General features: G+C 35.8%; 1 long non-coding RNA gene across 2 annotated transcripts in view; it reads right to left on the reverse strand.

Annotated features, from left to right (window-relative positions):
* Positions 1-18,868, reverse strand: part of LOC114147708 (uncharacterized) — a 47,370-nt gene extending 28,502 nt beyond the window's left edge. Inside the window, exons 1-3 of one of the 2 annotated variants that reach the window (XR_003596107.1) lie at positions 18,564-18,868; positions 17,134-17,175; positions 3,235-3,299 (exon numbers count right to left, since the gene is read on the reverse strand). This is a non-coding gene — a long non-coding RNA (uncharacterized LOC114147708). The remainder of the gene's footprint in view (positions 1-3,234; positions 3,300-17,133; positions 17,176-18,563) is intronic. The other variant, XR_003596106.1, reaches the window with a different exon arrangement.
* Positions 18,869-19,303: the final 435 nt, after the last annotated feature.

The raw sequence follows: 19,303 nt of genomic DNA on the forward strand, positions 1-19,303 counted from the left end.
AATTTGGACATATATCAGAATGCTAATTATGTCTAAACAAAACTGGGAGCATAAGACCTGTCCAAGTTACAGGTCCTGTACCAAGGTTTTAAACTTGTGGTTTTAAAACCTAAAAGTAAAATGTCCATTATGATGTCCTATAGTTTTTTGGGGGTTTTTTTATGGAAAATGCCAGAGAAAGTCTTACAACAGCTGACATTTTCTCCAGCTAGATAGAGTGTATAGTAACACTATCTAGCTGATGCTGCACCCTGCTGTTCAGCTGTCTGAATGAAAGCTGAACAGCAATCAAAGTTGTTGGGCAAAGAAGTTTAGTAAAAGTTACTGTATTAATTCAGGGTGTTGTCAAAGCTGTCAACAAACCTTTCATAAGGCTTTTCTCTCTTTTTTAAAATTTGTGACAAGTCCTTGTTCAATTTTAAATAATTCAGCTGAGCTTTAGTCTTTGCAGCTTTCATACTTGACCCAATCTGAGGTGGTCCTAAAAACTTTAGCTTAAATTGTTCCGTATTTTCTTCAAAATCAATAAATATTTCTGGTAAAAACATAATTACAGGGCTAATAGAGGAGCGGTGCTGTGATGACTTCCTGAAATGGAGCGACAAAAGAAGCAAACGTTTCTTAAAGAGACAGAGGTCCAAATTTCAAGTTGTTAAATTATGAAGTCAAATTATTTTAAGGCATATTTTAAGTACACAGAATATTTATAACATCTTAATGTGACAATTACTTGATTGTGCAGTAAAATGGCACAATCAACACAGTGGCTGGAAAACACACAATAGTACCCCTTTAAAAATTTGATTTTAGTGAAGAACAGACCGCTTCAGGTTTAATAGATGAGTTTTAGATTTTGAATTAGAGTTAATATGAGAAGGAGGGAGAAAAATATTTACAGAGTCATTCCACCTTTGTCATTTTAACATAATATAAAGACATCACAGTAAAATTCTGACTTTCAAAAAGCAGAGTAAAACATGTACTGGTTGTGAGAAGAGAGGAGCATAGATTAATCAAAGTAATTGTTGCCTAATCATCTAAATAGGAGAAATCTTGAAAGATAAGTTGACTTCCAAAATCAACATTAGTAGCAGACATAAAAACAAAAAACATAAAAAATAAAGAAAATCAGATCCAAAAAAAATAAATATGTAGAAAAAAAGATATGCTTCATCTATAGTATTTAGGATAAATTTTATCTGAAGAAGTATTTTTGATATCCAGAACATGTTAATTATCAAACAAGTATATCTGCACAGAACCCCCCCCAAAGTATTTATATAGTGTTTCATATAGGGGAGGCAAACAGCTCCGTATGTATTTTGGTGTTCTGTAAATGCCAGGGAGACATAGCAGCATCCATTGGAGTTAACGGTGCAGCACTTTTGTGTTCAGTAGCACAAATCATTAATCATGAGGCCGGCCATATTCTTGTAGTGCCTGTGCTTTCATTACTGGGCCTAATTAAACAGTTCTGTGAACTGGAATCTCAGATTCCTCTGTTACAGATTATCATTAATTATGGTGAAAGTGCTCAGAGATGTTGGACTCAATTATATTCTGCTCAACCCTGGCAGCAGGGTGATTCATTGTTCTGAGCACTCCACAGCCATACTGTCTCTGCTTATCACCAACCTCCACTTTTGTAAATTGGGCTCTGCCAGCCAACAAACTAAGAATTATGTGCTGCTTTTTTTCATTACAAACATGTTGGAGGAGCACAGACCAATTAAGGGTGGGATATTTTGTGTGGAGTGATGAGGCAGGCATCGGTGCAAAGAGATGGGGGTTGGATGGCAGTGCTATGAGAATGAGCTCAGCACCATGCTTAAGTTGTGACTTTAATGCAGTGTAAATGCAGCCCTCCTCCATGTCTACAGACCAGTTATACTTGGTGTACAGGTGCATCTCAGTAAATTAGAATAGTATCAAAAACTCATTTTATTGCAAAATAAACTATTTATTGTTATTAATTTTTCAAATATGGTTTACAACTCATGAAAAACAAAATATATTTTTATATTAGAATACAGCATAGGACAAATAAAAAGAGGGCTTTTACATGAAAAAAATGCAGTTGTATAAATATGTTTTGTTGCACACCATTATGGAGAAGAATGCTGACCTGACAGTTTTAAAGCAGTAGGGTGATGGAAATTATTGAGACGAATCCACACTTTCCTCAATCTTCTCTTTTTTTCAGCCTTTTACTGGCCACTTTAATCTTTGGGCATCAACTACGGTGAGACTCCATCCATCAGGCTGGATATCTCATTGGCATGCAAAGTGCGAATTTATGATTCTTGGGAAATACTAGAGAACAATACTGAGATTCTAAACAGTCTTCTGTCATTGATCATGCAATGACATTAAATTCATTGTGTGCTGTGCAGTCCTATCCAGCCAACAGCCATGTTTACCAAATTGAACAAAAGATATATCTAAAATTGTTGTGCTACTAGTGCTGGTGTGTGAGGTCATCATAGGTCAACCAGTAGCCCTTCCTGTCTTTCAGTATTGTTATATAAGACTAATATTTCTGTCTTAAAAATATATATATTTTTTTGTCTTAAGTAGTATTTTAATTTGGTGAGAAACTAAATGGTGAGTTTTATTATCTGTTAGCCATAGTCATCAAAATTAGAAGCTTTAAGTAAATAAGAATCTATATAGTAAATAATAAGTCTGCCTTTTTTAATTGAATTACTGAAATAAATTAACTCTGATATTGTGATGTATAGTAGCTACTCAATATCTATTTAAGCTCTCAATATTGTATGAGTAAAATTAAAATTCGGATAGATATATTGAGATTTCTGCAAGTAGTCTATATAAACACAGACTCTCATTGTTTTGGAGGAGGGTTTAAATGAAGCTTTTTATTATGCAGGCAGCTTAGAGGGTGCAGCTTGGAAGAAAGTGTTAACTTTTCATAATATTTGTGTATGACATGCAACTTTTTATGCAGCTGAGCAATGTCAATATTACCTCTACTGGCTTATGTAAGGCATATGGAGAGGTCTGTGATGGAAGCAGTATGTGAATAAGATTACTGGTCACCTCTTTTCAGGGTCAGAAAACAGAGAGGAAAACCTGAATCAAAGGGAAACAGACATTTCAACAGTAAGCTTAGGCGTTAGTGGTTTGTAGAATTTCATATGCCACTGAAGGTAGTGATTTTAATATATATGAAAATCAGGCAGAACTGTGTGCATGTGTCTTTTATAATATTACCGGTGGGATTTTTTTCTGCTCCCTACAAAGCAGCATGATTTTCACCTCCTTCCATGTTGTTGACACTGAAAAAAGGCAAAAAAGGAAAATAGAAGAAAATCACTTCAAAAAATTAGCACACTGCACTAAAACTGCAAGACATAAAAGAAAAGAAATGCACATTCTGAAATGTCAAAATTTTTATCCTACAGTATCTCTGTTCCTCTCATAGTTCCTTAAACTACTCCTGATTTAATCCCATAATTCCCCTGGCAAACGGGCAGGAAATGGGATTCTTCCTGCTAGTGACAGAGCATCAGCTCATTGAAAATGTAATGCACTACTTCCAAGTCATGGGTCAGCTGGCAATCTGAATTTTAAAAGGACTGTGAATAATATTCTGTTTTATTTTCAAAATGAACTTTGTGGCCTCCATCATGAATCCAATATATGTCTTAATCTTCTGGGCTCTTGAAGCCCACATCCCTGGAAGAAGGCCTTTGACTCCTGAACCTAATAAGGAAATCACTTGTTTTCACATCCGTACTCTTATCAGGGTTGACACAAAACAGTTCTTTTCTCCTAAGAGTATTTGATGAATCAGAAAATATAGATTATATAACACTGAGGGTTTTGAAAGCCTCGAAGATAATGCGTAACACTGCAGGAAAAAAAGACTTTATAAACAGTCCCATGCAGAAATATTTAAACATTTTACCTTTTGTCACTTTTTATCTCCTTAAAACTTCAAACTTTGTTTATTTGCTGAACTTTTAGGTGACAGACCAAAACAAAGTAATATATAATTGTGGAAAGAAAAACATTAATGAAAAATCTAAAGTTTAAAATTTTAGTTGCCAAAGATTCTAAACTGGATTTGGTTCTCGACTTTGACTGGGCCATTTGAACACGTGGACATGCTTTGATTTAAACCATTCCAATGTAGCAATGGCTGTTTGTTTATGATCATTTTCCTTCTGGGACATTGTCCGGTCTCAAGTCTACTATAGCCTCAAACATTTTCTCCCAGGATTGTCCTGTATTAAGCTCTATTTGCCATCTCTTTAACTCTGGTCAGATTTTCTGCTGAGGAAACACACCCCACCTTTAACATTGAAACTGTGTGTTCAAGGTGAGGTGCAGTGGGGGTTTTTTCCACCATATAGTAAAATCCAATGTTCAGCAATATTTCATCTCCAACATGTCTTGTGGCAAATGGAACTTCTTAAGGCTTTCTTCTTACCACTCTTCCATAAAAGATTCTCCCACCAGAGCTGTGTATATCTATAGCTGCCCCAAAGTTACCACAGCAGGCTGCTGTTACCTCCTGGCTGTTTTTCTGATTAATGTTCTCCTTCTTAGGCTGTTACTGGATGCCCATGTCTTGGTAGGCTGCAGTTGTGCCATATTCTTTATACTTTCAAATGACGGCATCAAGAGTGCTCTGTAGAATTATCGAATAATGTTTGGGATATTGTTTCACAACCCACCCCTGCTTTGAAGTGCTCCATAACTTTAATTTTGAACTGTCTGCTGTGTTTCTCGGTCTGATGTTGTTTGTTTACTAATGTTCTCTGTCAATCCTCTGAAGTCTTCACAGAACAGCTAGATTTATTAACAATTTTGATGATGTTATTCAAAGTCAGACTCTTTAATAATTGAGTGACTTCTGAAGTCATATTTTTTTCCACTTGACTCTATATTGAGGTAACAATGTAAAGGTGCTAAATATAATTGCAAGTCATATTTCATTTGAATACCATTCCTTTTTCCCTCCTGCTTCACAATTGTACACTAAATAGGATTTTAAGTTACAGATAAAAACTAATTAAATAAACCAAAGTTAGTATGATGTGAAAAAATCTGTAGAAGTTCCAGAAGTATGAATATTTTTATAAGGCAGTGTATAATAATAAATCAGTTAAGCACATTTTTATTAAATCATGACGAGTAGATAAGTGAATGTGTCTTAAAGATGAAAACATCATTTGGGCATTTATTGCCATCTTAAACTGGGCACAGTTGACAGCAGCAGTGAATCTTTGTGTTAATTACATACTAACCTTTTCAGAATAATCAGATTTAGATGTGCCGTGTCCTTAGACTCTGAATGTTTAGGAAATGAATACATCCAATGACCAATCAGTATCTATTCTCATTAGCATAGCATCATAAAGCCCAGCGCTAAAACATGCCACAAAACCCTTCTCCTATTTATCTTAAAATAACCACTTAACTTTGACTGACACTAATTCTTGCTACATGAAACTGTAGGAGCCCTTTCACCCCCCTTCTGTCTTTGTCAAAAAATTATAAAAGACAGAGATTGGGATGTCCCTAGTGTGCAAATCCTTTTATTCTGTCAGATTACAGCATTTGATATGACGTAGTGCGGCATTCTGGCCTCACATGCCTGGCAGAAAGAAGGGACCTGTCAGCAGCGGCGGGGAGCAGCAAGAATCATCAATCTGACTGATCCACAGGCCCAGAGACTGTCATCCTCTCTGACTGTACAAGTCAACACAAATAAAAATGAGGAAGCAAAAGCCATAATGACTGGGAGAGATCCAGGCTCATTGTGACCATTACTTTTATTCAAACCCTACAGATGACATGATGTGAAAAATGAGCCTGTGTCTAGTTGGGTGCCCATTAGTGAGTGAGCACATTATCTCCCCTTTTTCACATTGAATCTTCTCTCTGCATGCAGTGGCAGATGCTCCAGAGGAGTCACTCACTTTATGGGCTTTTGACTGCAGTACTCTTTTAAATACAGGGGCCTTGCACCAGGCAGAGATGATGTATGGTTGTCAGTGCTCTTTACCTCACTGACAGATGCCTTCAGTGGATTCCCTCCTAAACCTTCTGCTCAAAACTAACGGGGACAGCTAACCTCTTCCCTCACAGAACTGACAAGCATCTATCAAACTAATAATTACAGCCAAAAAAGATTTCTAAAAGTGCGGTTTAGTTAAGTACAATCTAAAGGCAAGAAACTTATAATATGAAGCATGCCACTTTTAGGATTATGAGAAAGGATTAGTGAAGTAGGATATTAGTGCAAATTATCAAACAAGTGAAAACATAAATATGAGCTATTTTTTCCTTCTGTGTCAGATAACCCATTTCCTTCTAGGAGTGCTGAAGTAATAAATAAATATACGTATGAGCAAGAAAACTCCCAGAAAACATCAAGAAAATAACAGCAACAATGTTATTCTACAGAAGGAAATGAAGGTGAACGCACTGCTGCAAATCGGAGCTCAGAGGTTGTGGTCTATAAGAGGGAGCACTGGCTTTCCTCAAGCATGAGCAGGAGCAAGAGCCACTTGGTTCAATCTAATCTCTAAACAACAAACCTTTGGACACCCTTATTCTTTAACTCTACACCGCACAACACCATAAACAGCTCCACTTAGAGGGTTAGATCTACTGTAGCCGTCGAGGGAGAAATGTGATTTAGATTTACAACAGCAGAAAGAACTATAGAAACACTTTTACTTTAGCCAGTGCAGCCTCAATTTAATCTTTCTGCTGTTGTTTTGATAGAAGTCGCAGAGCTGTGACAATACATCCATCTTACAGCATAAGGTATAAAATTTTGCATGCATAAGGACATGATGAGACAAGACCTTTGGAAAAACTAAGAACTTAAAATTTCTTAAGTCACAAACTCAATTTTAAAGAATATGTAATTAGTGCAGAATAAATCAGTCCATACCATTTGTAGTTCTGATGGGTTGTATCTTACTGAAGATGTGACATCAGCATAAAATTAAGTGGCATCAATTAAATTCTGACACATGGTTATCTACATAAATTGTAACAAAAATGAGGCACTATATGGATTCTTTTCTTCTAGGAGAAAAGGTTCCATATAGTCCTTTATAATAGTGCACTATTATAATAGTGCATAAAGTGGCATCAATTAAATTCTGACACATAAATGCACTATTCAACATTTATGAGTTACAAAAAAAAGCCACTGACTAGGACATTTTGTGCTCTGTCAATCAAACAGTTTCCAAAACTTCTAATATCCACCAACTTTTGAGGCAAAACAGAGTGGTCGACTGTGTCAAAACCTTTTGACAGACCTACAGATAACAGCTAAATATTATCTAAAAAAAAAAGTACTGCTGTTTTCATGACAATTTATTCAAATCAACCTGTTACTAAACATTATACAAACCTACCCAATACCCCTTGATTAAATCACACCTTATCTGAAGCCCAATCTCATCCTAAGCTCCACCTATGCAAAAAATAACACCAAGATCACAATCTGGAATAAAACAGATTTTTTGTAGAAGATTTTGTGTAATGAACAAATTTGTGTAATTAGTTTTAATTGCAAAAGGCTGTACAAAGTCTTATACAGTATTTGTTAGGTGGGCAGACATGTAAAATCAGCAAATACCCCAGATGTTTGACTTTTACTCCAAAAGATGATTAAATTAACTGGTTTAAAAGTTATAGCAGGCTGACCAGGCAACTGTTTTATTTACTATTAGTCACACACAGTAAATTTAATATCCATATGTTGTGTGAATAGCTTAAGCAAAATACATGGACATGCACAAGAAACTGAACATAACCAGAGCAGTTGTTAGATGTGTTTGAATAAAATCGCTCCGGCAGTTGCCACAGAGTTGCTCTGTTTATGAAAAAACACACGGTGTTCAGCTGATTCCATGAGGATCTCAGGCATGATGGTGCTAATCACCTGGCGCACCTGATTTCCCGATTCATTTTCTCCATTCATGGTGAACAAATGTAGCGACAGCTTGCAATCTGTTTGTTTTTGAGTTGTCAAAAAGAAACCAAAGTCATGTATCAACACAGAATAAATGCTGCTGCAAGATGTCACCAGCTGCACACGATATGATGAATTACAATCATATGTTAATCAGTCCAAGTTGCAGTAATGGGCTGTTTACATGGTGTTCTATCACAAATCCTCTCAGACTGTTATATAGATATAGATTGGGGAACAGAAAGCGACTCGCTGCCGTTTCGAATACTAATTAACACACTTTGGGGCTTTGTTTTCTAAGGTTTGTTTTTTAGCATCAAAGAAACAACTAAAAACACATTTATGATGCAAATTGAGAAACCAGTTATAAAAAATAAATAAATAACAGAGTTTGTTCAAGCAGTTATAATTAGTTTGTTAAGTCTGACAGGTTCTTAATAATACTGTTGCTAAAAAAGGACATCTCCTGCCAAAACTTCCTGATAGTACAAAAAATATTAGTCACTCAATCACTTGATGTATTTCTGTCCGACATGCAAGCAAAATCTTCAGATGTATCTATGCGTGGGTGGGTGAGTGTGCATCTGTTGTTTAAGGTTGGCCAAAGAGCAAAACAGCAATGGTTTCAGCTACAAGGTCAATAAGAACATAAGTACCTCTTTATTTCCCCAGCCTTCTATAGAGTTAGATTCTGCAGTTTGTCCAGCAAACTAACTAATGGCTGATGTAGTCTCTCCGTTTCATTTTTTTTTTTCCATAGGTGGACAAATAGGTCAGACCAATATGCTTTAGTGAGCATTTGTCATTGATGACATAAATGATTTGTGATCTTATATGGATAATGTAATTCCTATGAAATATATTAAAACACTAAGGCACTTATAAAATTGGATTATTATTTCTGTGATTAAAGGACAAATATATATGCAAGTAACAAACACCAGTCGCACAAATGTATCAGAAGAGTTACAGAAACATTATCAAACAAACCCAAACAGGAACAATTAGAAGTAAGAAAAGGGGGTAACTGTTACTAATAAAGATCTACACAAACCTACTTTAAGGGGCTGTGTAATACTTATAAAATACACTTCAGATGTAAGAATTTTAAAACATAAATAATCCATGATTTTCTCTTCCCCTGCGTTGTTAACATGATGTGACACAGAGGTCAATTATTTTATCACAGAAAAGAGAACACACAATTTAAATAATGGAAATGTCTGTTTATCCCTATTAGCCAGGAAATTGCTACTTACCTATGTCTTATACTAGAGTAATAATTAAAAACATGAAAACTGGAGTTGTGACAAAAATGGAAACATAGCTCTTCTAAAATCGGTCATAGTTTGCTCTCATTACGGCTTTTACTGACAGAAAAACACAAAATCAATAGCATCAATGTTTACAATGGGTGTTATAAAGGGCTTTCAACATGTAACTGTTTCTTTCCATTTATTTTAACTTTAATGACCAGAAGCTCATTGGTTACTGATAAGCCCATTAGTTAGTTGTTAGATAAAACAATTTAATTCCATTGTTAGTCTAAAGGTAACAAATGAAGGTTATTAAAGACTAAGATAAAAGTACTGAAAATATACTGCCATTTTTTAAAGGCAAAACAAGACTGAGAAAAAAAATACTGACACCCCTGGTGAAGTGCTATAACTTGCTTTGAATACATTTTTTATGACTTTCACAGTTAACCACACAAAAAAACAACTAGCTGATGCTTTTCCTTTGCAGTAACTTTTCATTCATTTGAAACAGTATACACAACCTTATACTTTTAAGTCTGCACTGACTGCGCTTTATTATTTCCACTCCATAACACTACTCCTACTTTCAAAAACATTTATTTATTTAATAAGTGAATTCACTTAAAAGGCAATATTTTGGAAAAAAGTGAAAAGGGTAAGTAATGTAATTATTATAATATATGAAATATGTTAAGGGAGTGTGCTTTGCGTAAATAAGTGAGAATCGAGGGTAAATAGAAACAGCAGAGATTTTCTCTTTTTTCTTTTCATAAAAACTACCACTAAATTGCTTTCACTCTCCGTGGGCTCAATATTCGATTTAAAAGAACCCAGTGGTGGCAATATTCTTTTGGTTGGGTGTTTAGTTTTAATAGGAGCCCTCAGCTCAAATATGAGCTGACAAACACAGCAAGACAAACACAGTCTCTCTCTCCGGCAATGAAATATACACTATCAAATAGACCTGTACCTTTTTAAATCTGCTGTGTGGGTGAAACTAAAGCGCAGAACAAACAGCATTCTGATGTGGCTTTGAAGGTGATAACAGCATCTGACAGGGTGGAGAGCACAGGCTTCGGGCCTGGTGTAGGAACGCAGCCTGTGATTGACATGATTCCCTGGCCTTGGAGAAGTTTACCTTTTAATGAGAGCTCAGAGAGGCCCACTCGACAACCTGGTGCAGGCTCTCCACCGGCAGCTGGCGACCGTCAGGGAGGCGCCCATGTATTTGTGTGTGCTGGGGTTTATTTGTGTCTGTGCGTGCGTGTGTATTGATGCGAGCTTGTCTGTGACCACTTGTCGCAGATTTCAATCAAGGATTTCAGCCGTGCTCAAATATCCCTTCTCTTTTGGGCTAAGTTGTTTGAAGAAAATGAGTGGATCCAGGATCAAGAGCCTTTCTGGAGGAATTTAAGTCTGTTTGAGGATTATGACTTCTTCATCCTGTACAAAGCCTGCAGAGAGAGCTATATGCTAGCCCTCGGAGGCCGGGCTTAGCAATGCATTCCAGCCAGCGATTTAGAGGTGATAAAATCCAGGAAAGACATCACACCATTTTCACATAGATCTTCACAAATAAATAGGGAAGTAGAAGTCTTTGCTATTTCACAGCAAGGTAATTCTTTCAGGGTATGAGATATGCATGCATTTAAGCTCTTTAGTGCCTTGGAAAGGTACTAAATGTCCTAGACTTTAGACATTTTCTTATGTTACAACCACAAACTTCAACGTATTTTTGCCAGATTGGCATATAACAAAAAAGAGTATAATTGTTATTTCATTTGACATGTTGTTTAATAGATGTTTTGGGTTTTTTTACAAACAACCTTATAAGTGTGTTATGCATTTACATTAAGCCCTCATACTCCTAAAGAAAGAAGGTTTTTCTGTTGAAAACAGAAAGAGACTTTTTTAAATAACTACCTTTGTATTCTCCCTGTAAAGCTTTATCTAATAAACACTTTTCATCACCCTAAACACATCATCCCCACTGAGAAACATTTTGGTGCAAGTATCATGCACTGTAGATTTTAAAATCATATAAAGTTTGAAAAGATGCATGTATTGTTTTCTTTAACATCACAATTATGCCCCATTTGTATTGGGCCACCACATGCAATCTCAATAAAATACATTAAAGTGTGAGATTGTAAGATGACAAAACATTTAAAAAATAATCAAGAAGTTTGAATTGTTCTGTAGATGATGAGATATAAGAAGAACTTTTTTTTAAAGAAGCATATTCAATTGTGTTATTATCTAGTAACCTTAGTTCCAGGTTCACATACTGCTTTTGCAAAATTCTACCAGGTCAAGGTTGGTTACTCTCCACTCAAACTGCTGTGAAAAGCCACTCCTCTTTTTATCTGACTTATGAATCACAATTAGCATGCCAAAACACCCCATGCCAGCTCTGATCAGCATCTTCAGGTTCTGCTGGACTTCCCATAGGATCAACAACACGTTTGATCTGTGACCTGACCCTCGTCTGCAAGCTGAACTGAAAGCTGCGGCCACTCCCCAAAAAACTTAAGCTGATGGGTGCGCTGACTTGATCTGGATCATCTCTGCAGAAAGCCCCCCTAAAATCTGTCAGCGTTTGCTCTCATAGCGACATTTACTGACAGCTAAGCACAAAGTCAATAGAAATGGGGACAAATTACTGTAAGCATCGATATTTAAGATGGGCGTGGTAAAGGGCTTTCATCCCATAATATGTTATTTCCATTTATTTTACGCTTATTGACCAGAGGGCTTATCTATTGCAAATAAACCCATTAGTTAGTTGTTGATAAAACAATTTAGAGTCATTATTTGTCTAAATGTAACAAATGAACGTTATTAAAAGATAATATTAACATAAAGCATCGCTACTGCTTATTTATTTTTGCTGAATTCCCTCCTATGTCATATACAGCAACCTCCACAAGTATTAGCATCATGAGTAAAATGGCTTAACATAAATTCATCTTTATTGTAGTTGCATAATCTCACAATGAAAAACACAAAAAAAACTGACCTTTTAATTCTGTCTGTTTTAGAGGGGCAAAAATAACCTCTTGTTTAAATTATTTAGTTATTTATTTATTTCACTGGTTTCACATTTGACATTCGAGTTTGTACACAAATAAGCACTGTTTTTAACTCAATAAAAAGACTGGTTCCTGGGATTTTAAAACTAAAATGTGTTGATATGTTCAACTTCAAATATGACCATTATTAGGAATGTTCCTTCTGATGCTGTTATTTATTTGTTGAACAAAAAAAGGAGACAGAGGCATGATTAAAAGAGTTAAATACCTGAAGCCAAGACATAAATGGTCCAACTTTATTTTAAACCTAAAGGAACATAGGAGAAATATTAGAGAAGTAAAACCATCACCAGATTTGACAGTAAAATTACAGCTATATATATATATATATATATATATATATATATATATAAGTTTTCTTTAAGGCTTTTGCCAACATTTTACCACAATGAATGTGGAAGATATTTTAAAGACAATCAGAACGTTTAAAGCGTACACAGAATTGGATAACACCGCATGCGGTTCATTTCACTCTGTAATATTGCAGTGCCAACACTAGAGTTTAGACACGGCGAAACAGAAGATTACTGAAATAACTAAATAGAACATAAAAATTGCCAGTGTCCTTTTAGTGTTGTTCATCTCTAATGTTTTAAAAGTGAAAGAACTAAAGAACTTTCAACACTACAAAAAACGATCCAGGTAATACCTTCAAAAAGGACAGGTCAAACTGCATTTACCTTCTAACAGTGTCTGTCAAGTGTGCTTTGTTTTGCAGAGATTTGTCCACAGTCTATAATCTTTTGTTCTTCATGAAGCCCACCCTACATCGTTCTAACCGCAGTCAAACAAACTGAGGTGAGCGTCTCTGGGCAAACGAGCAGGAAAGAGGAAGTAGCGTCTCCAACAGACAGACGCAGCAGGGGACAGACTAACTATAGCCACATCAATGACTAACACTCACAGCAAGGACACCTCCCTTCACTTTGAAAAGAAAATAAATTAAACAACAAAGGGGGGACACACTGACATTCAGCGCCTTTCAGTTTATCGCACCAAATAACTGCTCATCATACATCCAGCACAGGATCATTGTTGAGTTCAGGAAGCAAAAAGCAAAAGGGGGGGAAAAGGACGCAACAGTTAAATTAAGAAACACTTTGAGAAGAAAGTTTTCCTCTTGACAGGAATGATAAGTGCTACATGAAGCCCAGATAGTTCCCTCATCTCATGGCCTAATATGGTCATTCCAACACAGGAGGACACCTATCTTTGTACTTCTTCATGCATTACACACACAATCAATAATGGAAAAATATACACTGCGAAGGGCCTTAGTCGCACTGGCTACAAGCGGCATTGATTAATGATTTTGTGCCAGTTATGACAGCAAGGTGCACGCGCTGAAGGTAGTGGAAGGCCTTTTTAATAGTGCGGGGAGAGAATTAAATCAAACCCAGGAGGGCCTCCACTGGAAGGGAGAGATGCTGCATCTCTGCGCTCTAAATCACAGCTCTACTTAAGCCCAGCTCTCGCTTTCTCCATTTTTCTACATTATCAAAGGGAAACCTGTCAGTGCTGTCTATGAGAAAGTTTACAAATCATGATTTATCAGAGAGGGGATCTCTTAAACACCTGTGTGAGAAAAGAAGTATCCCCTGCATTATAATGTATAGGCAAAAAAGTTTTTTTTAGTCTCATCTGACTAAAAGTAAAGCCTAGTATTTAAAAAATGAGCGGTCTACAACATGTTGTGATTTAATGTCTGTGTGGATAACTTTTCCTTTTGATTTCCTGTTTGACAGATGTAAAAATTGTACCCATTTCAATTTTTTTCAGCAAATGATAAATCAATCAATAAAAAAAACCCTGACATTCAGAGGGAAAATTCAGATGAATAACTTGTGAAAATGGCTTATCAAATTTACTACATTTCAAATGAAAACTTATGTTTTGCTGAAGATTATTTGCTTAATCATACTTCTAGACCTGTTGGTGGAAATACAACAGGTCACTGTTTAAAAAATATAGGAATCAAATTGATACATTTACACAGACAGAACAAAGTTTTAGAGTAGGCCAATAAAGTTGGTGTCACAATATATATCCAGTTTATTTTGAAAGATTTGAATCAATATTTCTAAGCAAACATTATTTTTGCTCAATGTTTTTCTCTTCCATCTTGTAAAGGAACAATAAATAATCATTTATTAATGATTGCTTCTTGATATCAAGTTTGATTTGAGCATTAGTGCTGCTGCTAAGCTGGTTATGACAAAAATATTACTGAAATAGACTTGGATAAAAATTGATTCTAAAATATGCATTTAAACTACTTACTTAACCAGTAATCGGTGGTATTCACTGACATCAACTTTCAATACTAATGAAAGGCTAGAATGTTGAAATATAGCATCAGGGCTGTCAGAAAACTAAGTAAAAGAATAAAATGGTATTCTCAACTTTTTAAATCCATTCAAACAAGGTGGTGTGTAAACTTTCTCCCTTGCAATTTCAGCTAATATTTCACAATGTTGACAATGACAATCCAAAGGCAACTCAGCTGCTTGCAAGTTGTACTTTGGCATTAGTGTTGTTGCTAAACAATTCAAGGCACAGAATGTTACTGAAATAATGCTAGACTTTAGAATTTGTTCTAACAAGTTCAAATTTGCACTTCATTGGGGTCAGCTTTCAAAGGGTTAAAAAGCCCAGCTTGCTAGCAAGTTTGACTTTAGCATTAATGCTGTTGCTAAATTAGTTAAGCTGGTTATAAACTTACATTTTTGCTCCAACACTCAAAGCCAGAAATGTTATAATAATCCTTAATTTACTATCATTTTAAGTATGAGTAATGATTGACTGAGCCAACATCTTGTTAAATACTAATCAAATATAGATTTGCCTCAAAAATAGCAGCTAATGTTATTAGAATTTAGTAAAAATTGAAGACTGCCTTATGCCAGATTAGAATTTTTGTATCTCACTACCCTCCCAAATTTCTTTTTAATGAATCTGCATGATACCACACACATCTGCTTTGAGAATAATTTAAATTGTTCTAAAACTTTATGCCACAAGAACCCTAAAAACCGCAACCCAGTTTCAAGCCTTTTTGTGCAATACATCTGGCAAAGCCACAGTGACTGGGGAGTGAGAAATCCTTCTTACTGGCCAACAAGGCCGAGTTGTGACAATTTTGTTCAGTAAATACTGCAGAAGAAAGCGACAGAGTGAAAGCCATGTGAGAGGAAGAAATGGGCACTCAGTCCCACTGCCTTCTCTTTGTTCCAAATTGAGAACTTTCTGTGCAGGAAGATGCTTCCTCTTGAGTTGGTTGTAAAAGCTAGAACAAGAATAATTGAGTTCACTTCAGATTATTTATATAGCACCAATTCACAACAAATGTCCCTCCAATGCAATTTAAAAGAAAAACAAGACCAGTTCATATCTAAGAATAAAAAGAAGCACGATCAAAATCAAATCAATACAATTAAATAGAAAGATTCCAATTTTCTGTGCACTGTTCACTTTACTCCTAATAATGGGATATTTGCCTTGCCAACTGCTGCTGTAAATACTAAACAATTATTGGGTTAAATAATGTAAATATACTAAATGAAGTGAAGCTAGGGGAAAAAAGTAAAAAAAACAACAAAAAAAACAGTGCACAAATGATTATATTAAAACTGTGAAAATTAACAAATACAATTAAAAGAAAATACACATACATTAAACACACTACATACATGTTAAGCACCGTGCTTACCTGAGATGCACAAAATCCAAAATTTTTTCATTTAAATTCTTTATATTATTATTCCTTTCAGCAGTGTTATTCTGAAAAATAGGAGCCTGAATGCATTTTGGTCTAAAAATAAGCATCATGGTATAAATTGTTTTCGCACAGGAGGAAGGATACAAAAGAGCATTTAGTGTAATTTCTCATGCCTAAATAGCTGTGAGCCTAATCTGAGCTGATTTGTGTTGTTTGTGGCCTAAACACGGCAAACGTTTGACAGTAACATTTTTGACAGGGTAGTGACATGTAAGGACAACGCTATCGTTAAAAGTCACTTAACTGCCCACTATATCTGCTTCAGAACAATAAGCCCACATCTGTTTCTTTTTTCATTTAAATGTTTTTGCAAACACATTTTCTATAGTCTTAGATTTCTAATGTGCCCAAAAACTCTGTTTGATTGTAGGACTGATAAAAATTATTTTGTCTGAATATGAAAGCATCATTTATGTTTATAAAGTAATATTGTGTTGTTATTTATTTCTTTATTTTTAATATCAAGCGCAGACATTCATTTATTATGTTTTTTTTTTTTTCACACACCCACATGCACACAAGAAAACCGGTCATGCTCTAAGGGAAGTCCGGGCTGTAAATGTGCACAATATTCCACATTATATACATGTCATTTCAGAGTGCACTCCAAGTGACACAGTGTCAAATCTGTGTGACAGATTTAGGTGAACGCTGGTGAAGGCAGCCCTGCGTGGGGACAGCGGCTTAGGGCTGACTAAAGAAGCAAGTACAAGATCTCCAGCAGGCAGAAAGGAACCCTGCTTGGTGTGGAGCCGATGCCTGTCCAAGCCCACCAACGCTGACAGCCACGCAATAACCTGACACCATTGCCATCTTCTGACTGCATTCACACACAACTCTGTAGTGTGCATTTAATGCCGAGATGAGAAAATGAGAATACTAAATACTATGGGAGACAAAAATTAACTGCAACTTACAAAAGAATTATAAAAACATGAAGAGATTATTCCGATTGTTCAACTAAATGGCATTTGAAGTTTTAAAAAACAGAAGTACTAAGGATTTTATTCATGAGGATGCCTCCACTTGTTTTACCTTAATGGGATGTCTCCCTCTTACGGTGGGTGCCATGGTAATCTGAAAGACATGTTCAAAATCCATTTTAAATGCAAAAATTAACATGACTGGTATAAATGTCCATATTTTTAACAAAAGTTATAAAACTATTTTGTAACAAAGACTTAAATAATGTCTAGTGAAAAGAGTAAGTTTAAATATTTCAAAGTAACTTTCATCACAGGAGAATTTTAATACTGAAATACTTTAGGATTTCTTCATATTTATCCTGTTTGTATTCTACTGTATAGTTTTATTGAGGGTCATGATGTTAGTAGGATCGTTGTAGAAATGTGAGAGCTTCCTGACATCTAGTGGACAAAGTCTAGATTTTTTTGTCTGTAGTAGGAGTTTACTTTCCTTCTGTATCTGCAAAGTCAAATTAGTATCCATACTTCTAATTAGCAGAATGGGTCTGGTCAAATTATGCTGACAGACAAAGCAATATGCACAATATATGGCTATACTTATTTATTATTATTATTTATTATTATGAGACCCCTGCTCTAGACAATACCTATTACATCAAGTACTGATGTTTTTGGGATTGTGGGTAGGTACTAAATACTGCTGCATCAAAATCATTTCAATAAAGCTCATCAGCAGAGGAAATCATCACTGATTAAGCAAAACATTATTTATGTGGCATTATTAAAGTGCCATGCATTCAAACTGTCATTGCCGTTGAATTTGGTGATGATTGTTGTTCAACGCAATAAAAATCAAGATAAAGTGGTGCTAAAGTACATATTTCATTGTCAAAACAGATGTTAGCCAGAAGCGATAACTGTGTTGCACATAAACAACCAGTTCCTTTTAAGTTTTTTATATCTACCCATCTTACAAATATGTGTTGCTTCTTTTGTGATTTATTCCACTATGAATGCATCTGATATGACACCAGCTCCGCCCCATGCAGAAGTGGAACAAACCTCTGACAAGGAGAGTAATAATGGCAAAGGAAGTCAAACTCAATGCATTACCCATGACATTTTTGTCCTTTCTGGCAAAGACAACACGCAAGAAAATTCTCCAAGTCATACATCAGGTCTGTAAGGTTATTTGCGGAAAACAATGGAGAAATCACCATTAAAGCCCAAGTCTTTCTCCCCCACAGGAAAAACTTTGGGCACAAAGTCTCATTGGATGCTTGTGTGAAAGATGTGTCGGATGTACTTTGCAGTGCAAAAGCAGGTGAGTAATACCTTAAATAATGCAAGCTTGTAAAATTATGCGTTCATAAAAATACTTTAGCATAAAAAGTACTTAAATGTTATTGCAGCAGATGTTAGCAGAGCTACCTGAATTTACACATAAAGTAAAGCATAACTACCTTATCGTATTAATCTTTGATTTGACTATTATATTGTGTCATCATGACAAAACATGGGATGTTTACAACCAGTTACCTTTGTACATGTAGTAGTTGCCGTTGATCACAATTTCATTCATCAGGACATGAGGTCGGCTGCAGGCCTTGATCCATTTCTTGCGTTATTCTAGACTCCGTTTGGGTTTGGAAGTGTAGAAAATTGTATTCCGCCCTCTACACGCTCTGGGTAATGAGTGTCGGGATTGCATGTTCCCCACTGACAAAGTTGGACCATAATTTCGAAATCTTTGACTGCAGCACGTTAGCAACCTGTGCTACCCGACAATCCGCATTACCGCTGCGCACATGCATACCGATGTTACCTCACAAACTACTTCCTCAGCAGAAAGAACAACGTGGTGTGAGGTTTAGTTCTTTCAGAAAAGGGGCGTGTACTTCGGGACAAATAGCGACCGCCGATCGGCGAGTTGCTGACAAAGTTCCTAGAATGATTGACAGGTGGAGTCATGTCAATTATTCGAATTGTTTGATACAGAAGTTACTTGATGTTAATTTGAAGGTTTACCTTATAACCTTCAGGCCTTTTTTTTCAAGGCAGTATCTGAAACCACTTTTAAAGCCTTATATAAACAGGTTAATGATGGGATGCTCCATTTATGATACACTGGAAAGGGTTTTTTTTTGTGTTGTTTTTAATTTTGCTATGATCATTGAAATCCAATATGACACTTAACAGTCAGAGATAGTTGTGGAATAAATATCTTGGTGGTCATATACCACCAAGATAAGCTTCCTCAATAAGCTAGAGCTTATTGA

Source organism: Xiphophorus couchianus, chromosome 7, assembly GCF_001444195.1.
Source record: "Xiphophorus couchianus chromosome 7, X_couchianus-1.0, whole genome shotgun sequence".
Lineage (NCBI taxonomy): Eukaryota > Metazoa > Chordata > Actinopteri > Cyprinodontiformes > Poeciliidae > Xiphophorus > Xiphophorus couchianus.